We start from the raw sequence: 8,778 nt of genomic DNA on the forward strand, positions 1-8,778 counted from the left end.
CAAAGTGCTAGGATTACAGGCTTGAGCCACCAGACCCGGCTAATTTTTTGTATTTTAGTAGAAACAATGGAGTTTCACTATGTTGCCAAGGTGGTCTCGAACTGCTGAGTTCAGGCAATCCACCCGCCTCAGTCTCCCAAAGTGCTGGGATTACAGGCATGAGCCACCACACTTGGCCACAATTTTGTTTTAAAATGTCAGCATTCGCAATACATTAGAGCTGGGCATGGTTGCTCACGCTTGTAATCCCAGCACTTTGGGAGACTGAGGAGGGAGGATTGCTGGAGGCCGGGAGTTCAAGACCAGCCTGGGCAACAAAGTGAGACCCCATCTCTAGAAAAGTATATATATTCTTAATTAGCCGTGTGCAGTGGTATGCACCTGTAGTCCCAGCTACTCAGGAGGCTAAGGTGGGAGAATTTGCTTGAGCCCAGGAGTTTGAGGTTGTATCGAGCTATGATGGTGGCATTGCACTCCAGCCTGGGTGACACAGCAAGTCCATGTCTTAAAAAAAAAAAAAAAAGAAATTTGAAATTGCATTATCTGCAGCTGTGTAAATATAGGGAAAAAATGTGGAGAGTCAACGTATAAATATACAAGGGAGTACATAATGGGACCCCTCCTCCCAGTTTTTAATTTTTTATTATTTTTTAATTTTTTTAGGTTCTTGCTGGAGTGAGGCTGGAGTGCAGTGGTATGATTGTAGCTCACTGCAGCACTGAACTCCTCAACTCTACCAATCCTCACACCTCAGCCTCCTAAGTAGCTGGGACTACAGGCGTGTGCCACCATGCCTGGCTAATTTTAAAATTTTTATAGAGATAAGATCTCGCTATGTTGCCCTGGCTGATCTCGAACTCCTGGCCTCAAGCAATCCACCATGCCTAGCCACCGAAAATGTTTAAGGCTTATATGAGTCCAGAAAGTTTGAAGATCATGATTCCAAGGATACCTCTTCAAAAGCAACCCAGAGCAGGAGGAGGTAATTTTCCCATTTTCCCTGTCTCTGTCATTTAGGAGTGTAATTTGCACTTGTTTGTGTTTTTTTTTTTTTTTTTTTTTTGAGTCGGAGTCTCGCTCTGTCGCCCAGGCTGGAGTGCAGTGGCCGAGACCAGCCTGGCTAACACGGTGAAACCCCGTCTCTACCAAAAAAATACAAAAAACTAGCTGCATTTGTTTGTTTTAAGGCACATGGAAATGTTTGCTGTTGGTTGAGGGTCTGCCAAGAAGACATCCCCTAAGTCCAGTTCAGAGGTCAAGGTCAGCCCTCTCTGGCCAGGCCAGGCTCTCTGGCTAGCACTGACCATGTGCTGGCCTCTGGCCTTCGGGCAGGCAGCAGGCCAAAGGGCTAGAGCCAGGCCAGGTGCTGCCCCCAGGGTGGGTGGAGCTCACAGAGGCTCCAGCTCTTCTAAGACAGGGGTGGAGCCTTTCCCTGCAATGGAAGGTTGGTGGACAGGGTGGTGAGACATTGATGCTTCTAAGGGGTAGATGGGCACATGTTGGGAGTGTCACCAATAAAGGCCATACACACGCCAAAAATCTGCCTCGGCAGTGTCACCAACAGCCACTAATGGTAGTTGTGTGCTTACCCTGTTATTATTGTGTGCTTACCCTGTGCCAGGCACTAGCCTTAAGTGCCTTCTGTATACTGCACTATGTTATTTAATCCTCCACAGACTTATGAATTAGGCATGATTAGAAACCCAGGCAGCCTGACTCAAAGCCATGTCATGTGTGGGACACTGGTGTCAACACAGACATTCCAGCCTCTGAAGGGTCAGTGCAAGACCTTGCTCTTCAAGGCATTACATCTCTCTGATCCTCAGTTTTCCCATCTGCAAAATGGGTTCATAAGAGATGCCTTACCAAACCTTTGGGTTCTAAAGCCTTCCAGGCAGTGTCAGCTGCTCTTCACCTGGGAGGGACTTTGCCGTCATCGGAAAACTTTGTACCTGATTTAGGAAGCTGAAATCTTAATTTTAAAGTGTCAGATAAGGAAATGGGGAGAACAAACCACTCTTCTTTGGTGGCCTTTCTGATTGGCTCTGTTTGGACCATCCTCTGGCATTTTCCACATGCTGGGCATCCCCAGCTCCCACTTGGAGCCTAAACAACTTTTTCTCCCAAGCCCCAAATGCCATAGCACCTGCAGGAGGCCTGAGGCCATCTGGACAATTCTCAGGCTGCCCCTATTAGATATTTATGGTGAGTGGATGGGAGCTGGCCTAGAGAAGTCAGAGTATGGCTGAGTTGGAGCCCAGAGACCAGGGTTTCGCCCTGCAAAACCACTTACTTTGTGATCCCAGTCAGCTGGCTTAGCCTCTAGAGCCTCATTCCTTCACTTATCTGTGCCCATGAGTGCCACTCGTCAGCGCTGGGTGCTAGGGACTCAGGGATGAGTCAAACAGGCCCATCCCTCCCAGTCTGCTACTTTCATAGGAGAGGCAGACAAGGAAACCGAGTGATGGACAGGGTGACTCCTTCTGCCTGGGAGAAGCCGGGTGCCTGGGCTATCAGGAGGACTTCTTGGAGGAGGTGAGGCTGGGTGCCATTTTCCTCTTCCGTTAATTGAAAGGGTCATAATAACTAACATTTTTTATTTCAGAGTTTAATGTTATTTTAAACTGTTATTACAAAAGTAACACATGCTCATGGTGAACACTTTCAAGAGAACAGAAATGTATTAAGTAAAAAATCTCATTTCCTGTCCATCCCTAGAAGGAACTAATTGCTGTTCACAGTTTCTTTTTTTTTTTTTTTTTTGAGACGGAGTCTCGCTCTGTCACCCAGGCTGGAGTGCAGTGGCCGGATCTCGGCTCACTGCAAGCTCCGCCTCCCGGGTTCACACCATTCTCCTGCCTCCCGAGTAGCTGGGACTACAGGCGCCCGCCACCTCGCCCGGCTAGTTTTTTGTATTTTTTAGTAGAGACGGGGTTTCACCGTGTTAGCCAGGATGGTCTTGATCTCCTGACCTCATGATCCACCCGTCTCGGCCTCCCAAAGTGCTGGGATTACAGGCTTGAGCCACCGCGCCCGGCCCGCTGTTCACAGTTTCTCATGAAGTCTTCTAGAAATGTTCTGTGTGTGGCCGGGTGCCGTGGCTCACGCCTGTAATTCCAGCTCTTTGGGAGGCCGAGGCGGGCGGATCACGAGGTCAGGAGATCGCAGACCATCCTGGCTAACACGGTGAAACCCCGTCTCTACTAAAAATACAAAAAATTAGCTGGGCGAGGTGGCGGGCGCCTGTAGTCCCAGCTACTCAGGAGGCTGAGGCAGGAGAATGACGTGAACCAGGGAGGCGGAGCTTGCAGTGAGCCGAGATCGGGCCACTGTACTCCACCCTGGGTGACTGAGCGAGACTCCGTCTCCAAAAAAAAAAAAAAAAAGAAATGTTCTGTGTGTGTGTATGGAAACATATGTGGAACAAACATCAAAAGCCCAAATAAATAACAATAGCTCCCACTTGAGTGTTTGCTAGGGGACCCCTCACCCATTGCGCTTGCTTTTCCATGTAATGAGAGACTTTGGACATATTTCTAGGTCCACTGTCAACTTTCCAAGGTACTGCAAGAGAAACCCGGAACATCTTAGGGCCAACTGAACAAACAGTTCCTTTCCTGGTGCCTTCCTCTGAATAGGCCTAGCTCGGAGCCGGCCCTGCAGGTCCATCCTCCTATCGAAACCTCCCTGTGGTTGGGCCATTGTCGCATCTGTTTTCAGATGGGGAAACTGGGGCTCAGAAAGCACAGCAGGGTTCTGAGGCTGCGCGGTGACCAAAGGCAGGTCCGTGCCGTGACGGACCCCACGGGGCTCTGAAGCCAGAAGAAGGCCACGCTGTCCTCGGAGTCCTGGTTTCCGGAAGCGAGCAGGATTAAATATAACCCAGGCAGGCAGGAGGTAGGTGTTGAAAGCACAGGCTTAACCAAAAAGTGCAGGCCAAAGGGCAGCCCCGCCCTCCACCCCGCTGGGCTCTGGGGATAACTGCACTGACCAGTCTCGTGGGATTCTGGCCGGGCAGCTGGCTGGCGTTCCCACCCACCCGGGTCCCCTGCAGGGCGAGGCCCAGTCCCCCAGCGTGTCCTCCATGTACAGGTTGCCACCTCTGACCTGGTGACTCCACTCTGGAAATTGGGGTCATGGTGATGGGCAGAAACACCACAGACAAAGGGCTCTGCCATGTGGTCTCCGGTCTGCCCAGCAGGAGAACCATCACTGGCCGTGTGGCCCGAGCTTGGGCAAGTCACTCGCCCTTTCTTCCTTTTTCATTTTTTAAATTTTAATTGAGGTTAAACTCACATAATGTAAGATTAACCATTTTAAAGTGAGCAATTCAGTAGCATTTAGTACATTCACAGTGCTGTGTGCCCACCATCTCTATCTAGTTCCAAGGGAGACCCCATTACCTGTTAAGCAGTGTCTCCCCACACTCTCCTTCCCCCATTCCCTGGCAACCACTAATCTATTTCTGTTTCTGTGGACTTCCCTATTCTGGACATTTCATCGAAAAGGAAGCATACAACATGTGGTCTTTTCTGATTGGCTTTTTTCACTTAGCATAATGTTTTCAAGGCTCATCCGTTTTGTAGCATATGTCAGTATTCCATTCCTTTTTAAGTTTTTTGAGACAGGGTCTTGCTCTGTCGCCAGGCTGGAGTGTACTGGCGAAATCTTGGCTCATTGCAACCTCTGCCTCCCAGGCTCAAACGATCCTTCTGCCTCAGCTGGGACTACAGGGACATGCCACTATGCCTGGCTAATTGGTGTATTTTTTGTAGAGGCAGGGTTTTGCCATGTTGCCCAGGCTGGTCTTGAACTCCTGGCCTCCTCCTACCTTGGTCTCCTCCTGCCTCAGCCTCCCAAAATGCTGGGATTACAGGTGTGAGCCATCATGCCTGGCCTTTCATTCCTTTTTATGTATATTGGGTATATCATGATTGATTTATTCATTTGTTGATGGACATTCGGGCTGCTTTTGCCTTTGGGCTATTGTGAATAGTGCTTCTATGACAGTCAACCTCTCTCAGCCTCGGTTCTCACATCTGTAAAATGGGGATAATCCAAGTACCTACCTCACAGAGCTTGGGGGAGGATCAAATGAGACAGATGCAAAGCCCTTACCTGGCACATGGTGAGTTCTGCGTTCCCCTTTGTGGTTTCTGTCAGGTGTTTACTGTACAACCTCACGTGCTTCCAGCACTTCCTGTGTCCTACTCAGAGCACTTTACCTGTTGTAACTCACTGATGGCCATGCTTTTGGTATATTCCTTAATTCCTCCAGCAACGTTGTGAGGTAGGCCCTGCTCTCATCAATTTCGCTTGCAGAAAACCAAGGCTCAGAGAGGTCAGCTAAGGCTTTGCCTGCGGAGGCAGGATTGGTTCCCAGGCCAGCGTGATCCTGGGCCTGTGCTCTAAACACCTCTGCTGCTCTGCACTCCTCAGGGAGTTTACAAAGCAGCGTTTACCTGTTTACAGTTTACACGGCGATGTCTCTGGGCTGGGGACTAAGGGGGACTTTCACTTTCTTTTTCACCATGGCCTCTCACTGTTCCACATTTCCATAATGGTTTTGCTTTGTTTTCACAATGAGCACATACTCATTTTGTAATCAGAAAGAAACCGTAAACATAATTCTAGGTGATGGCATATTACATGTTAAACAAAAAGAACCCGACACAAAGTCTATGCAGAGCTTGGTCCCAGCCAGGTTGAAAGTTGCACAGGAAAACAGCCAGAGGACTGTTCACCAACATATTACTAGCGCTCATCTCTGGGGGGGCCGGATGGGGTGATTTTGTGATTTTTTTTTCATATAATGTTGGTATCTTCCTAGCTTTGCCAATCTTATTTTTATGATGATCAAATGTCACTTTTGAATTCAGAAAGAAAGGGATTCTCAGGGAAAAAAAAAAAGCTGTTCCCAGCCCACGCCCGTGGGTGTTCGTGCTTTGGGCCCAGCTGGGCAGGTGAGCCTGGACTGCTCACAGGGCAGGGAACTCATGCGGAAGCCGCCGGACAGGATGTTCCTGCACCTCAAGACGTGCCCAGGGATTGCTGACCTGACGCTACCGTTTGTCACCCATCCCCACCCCAGGACACAGAGAGGACATTCCAACCTCGGGACCTCCAGCACAGCCTCTAGAGCAGGGACATCTCATCCCCAGGCCCCACCCAAATGCTGTCCCAGCACTGCCCCACCCAGCCCAGCCCCCTGGCCCTGGCTCCTGCACTGCCTCGCCCTGGAATCTCCTTCACCCCCGGGCGTGCGGTTCCCAAATCTTCGCCATCAGGCTCAATTTGCAGGGCCCAGTGGAGCATTAAGGAGAGCCAGCCACAAGTAGACGAAGGTGTTTGTCCACACCCTGTCTCAGGTGGTCCTCACCATCCCAGCCCCACCGTGAGGCAGGTCTCGCCTGTCCTCACCACAGCTGTGGTCCTGGATTCCAGAATAGGACCTGGCACACAGAAGGCGCTTAACAAATTCTGAGTGGATAGTTATTGCTACTCTCCCTACTCTAGAATGGAGACATCTGAGGCCGAGAGAGGCGAAGCAACTCGTCTAAAGCCACACAGCCAGGAAGAGGTTGGGCCATGGCGATCCATCAGGTTCATGCCAGCAGTCTCAACCCCAGTCCAGCCCCCTGCTCTTTGGGGTCCAGTTTCCGCCTGGAGTGGCTCCCTGGGAAAGGGCTGGGCAGCAGCGCTTGGACTGTGGTTCCAAACGGTCAGTGCTCCGATCTCAGTTCTGCCACCGACCAGCAGTGTGACCTTGGGCAAGTTCCCTAGCCCCTCTGTGCACATGTCCCTGCTGCTGGCAGCCTGCTCGTGAGGAGTAAGTGAACCACTCCTGGTCCAGAGTGCACAGGATATGTGCTGGTTAAATAAAATTGAGTGTCTGAGGGGGTCGGCTGAGCTGCTGGGTAGAGTGGGGCGCCCTGGTTCATCATAGCAGAGGCTGCTGGGTTCTGGGCTGGCCCCTCCTGGCTTCGTCTCTGGCTTGGGTGTGGCCATCAAGCCCCCTACCCTGACTCGACCTCTCTGGAGCTCCCTTTCCCTCGGCCTGGCACGTGCTGAAGTCTGGGGCCCCCATCCCCACACCTGCCCTGGCTTCAAGTGACTGCCCTCACCTAAGAAAAGGGGACACGGACCCCCACCCTGCCCATCCCCATCCCGCATGGGCTGGGGACCTCTGCCATAGTCAGGATGTCCGGAAAGGCAGAGACAGCTACATCCACGACGATGCAGTGAGCGCAGCAGAGGGTCTGGCTGCATCTGGACGAGTCCAGGAGCTGCCTGGAGCAGCGCCTCTTTGGCAGGTTGTGACAGACGGGTGGGAGTCTGACGAGACGAGAAGGGAGAGGAGAAAGGCTCCCGGCCGTGGAAGGAGAGGCACACACAGGCAGGGAGGCTGGGAGGGCAGAGGATGCTGCCTCTGACCGCACGGCCACCTCGGCTTTGGCAGCACACCCAGGGCGGGGTGCAGCACTCCTGAACAGCAGCTGCCAGGAAGGCAGGTCGCAGTGGGATGGACCCTGGCAGGATGACACATGCTCCTCGGGCAGCCCTAGCAGTGGGGCCAAGTGGGCTGACTGGGCTGAACTCTGGCCTTCCTGGAGCTGTTACTCCCGCCCTGACGTCCAGCCCACACAGCAAGTTTGTCATTCAGTCACCGCCCCACCAGGCAGCCTGGCTGAGCAGGAGCCCCAGCGTGGGTGAAAGCCCTGTCTGCGCCCAGCTGTCCCGACACAGCCCCACCCAGGAACCAGGCCCAGCTTTGCATGGGCTGGATGTGCCCTGTAGTGTGAGGAGGTGCCTGGCTGGGGTGTGCCTCCTTTTCCCCAGCTGTCGAGGCAGATGGGAACTTCTACCTCCCAGAGCTCTCAAGAGCATCCAATGAGATAATATTAGAGAATTAGAGAAAGTGCATTTTAACACTGAGGCTCATCTGCAAAGGGTTGCTGCTGCTGTTGCTATTGTTATTACTATGTTATTATTAAGACTGACACATGGGGCTGGGTGTGGTGGCTTACGCCTGTAATCCCAGCACTTTGAGAGGCTGGGGCGGGCGGATGACAAGGTCAGGAGATCGAGACCATCCTGGCTAACTCGGTGAAACCCTGTCTCTACTAAAAATACAAAAAATTAGCCGGGCATGATGGCGGACACCTGTAGTCCCAGCTACTCAGGAAACTGAGGCAGGAGAATGGCGTGAACCCGGGAGGCGGAGCTTGCAGTGAGCCGAGATCACACCACTGCACTCCAGCCTGGGTGACAGAGCGGGACTCTGTCTCAAAAATAAATAAATAAATAAATAAGACTGATACATGGGGGGCTGCTGGATTCAGTGGGAGAAACCAGAGATATCAGAACTTGAATTCTAGTCCCCTTTCTGAGTAGCTGTGGATCTGGGAAATCACTTCTCCAACTCAATTTCCCGATCTATAAATATATCAGAGGGGCGAGCGCTTGGGCTCCGTGTTGGCCAAGGTCAGCCTGGGAGGGTGGGACCGGCAGCAGGGTCTTCTCCCAAGCCAGGGACAGCATCCTCTTGGACCAAGGCCAAGTCACCACTCTGGCCTCCTGACACCACCGCTGCCCTGGGCTGACCCCTCTCCTGCCCCCCGGACCCAGCCAGCCTAAGTGCACACTCTCATGACCCTTCGCCTGTGCGTGAACCCATGCTGTTTATAAAGCTTTTCACCCAAATGGTGCTGTCACCCCCTTTGACAAACAACGCTGTTCAGCTACAGCTGTGGGTGGCTCCTGCACTGGGCCCACAGA

This window comes from Macaca fascicularis, chromosome 5 (assembly GCF_037993035.2).
Source record: "Macaca fascicularis isolate 582-1 chromosome 5, T2T-MFA8v1.1".
Lineage (NCBI taxonomy): Eukaryota > Metazoa > Chordata > Mammalia > Primates > Cercopithecidae > Macaca > Macaca fascicularis.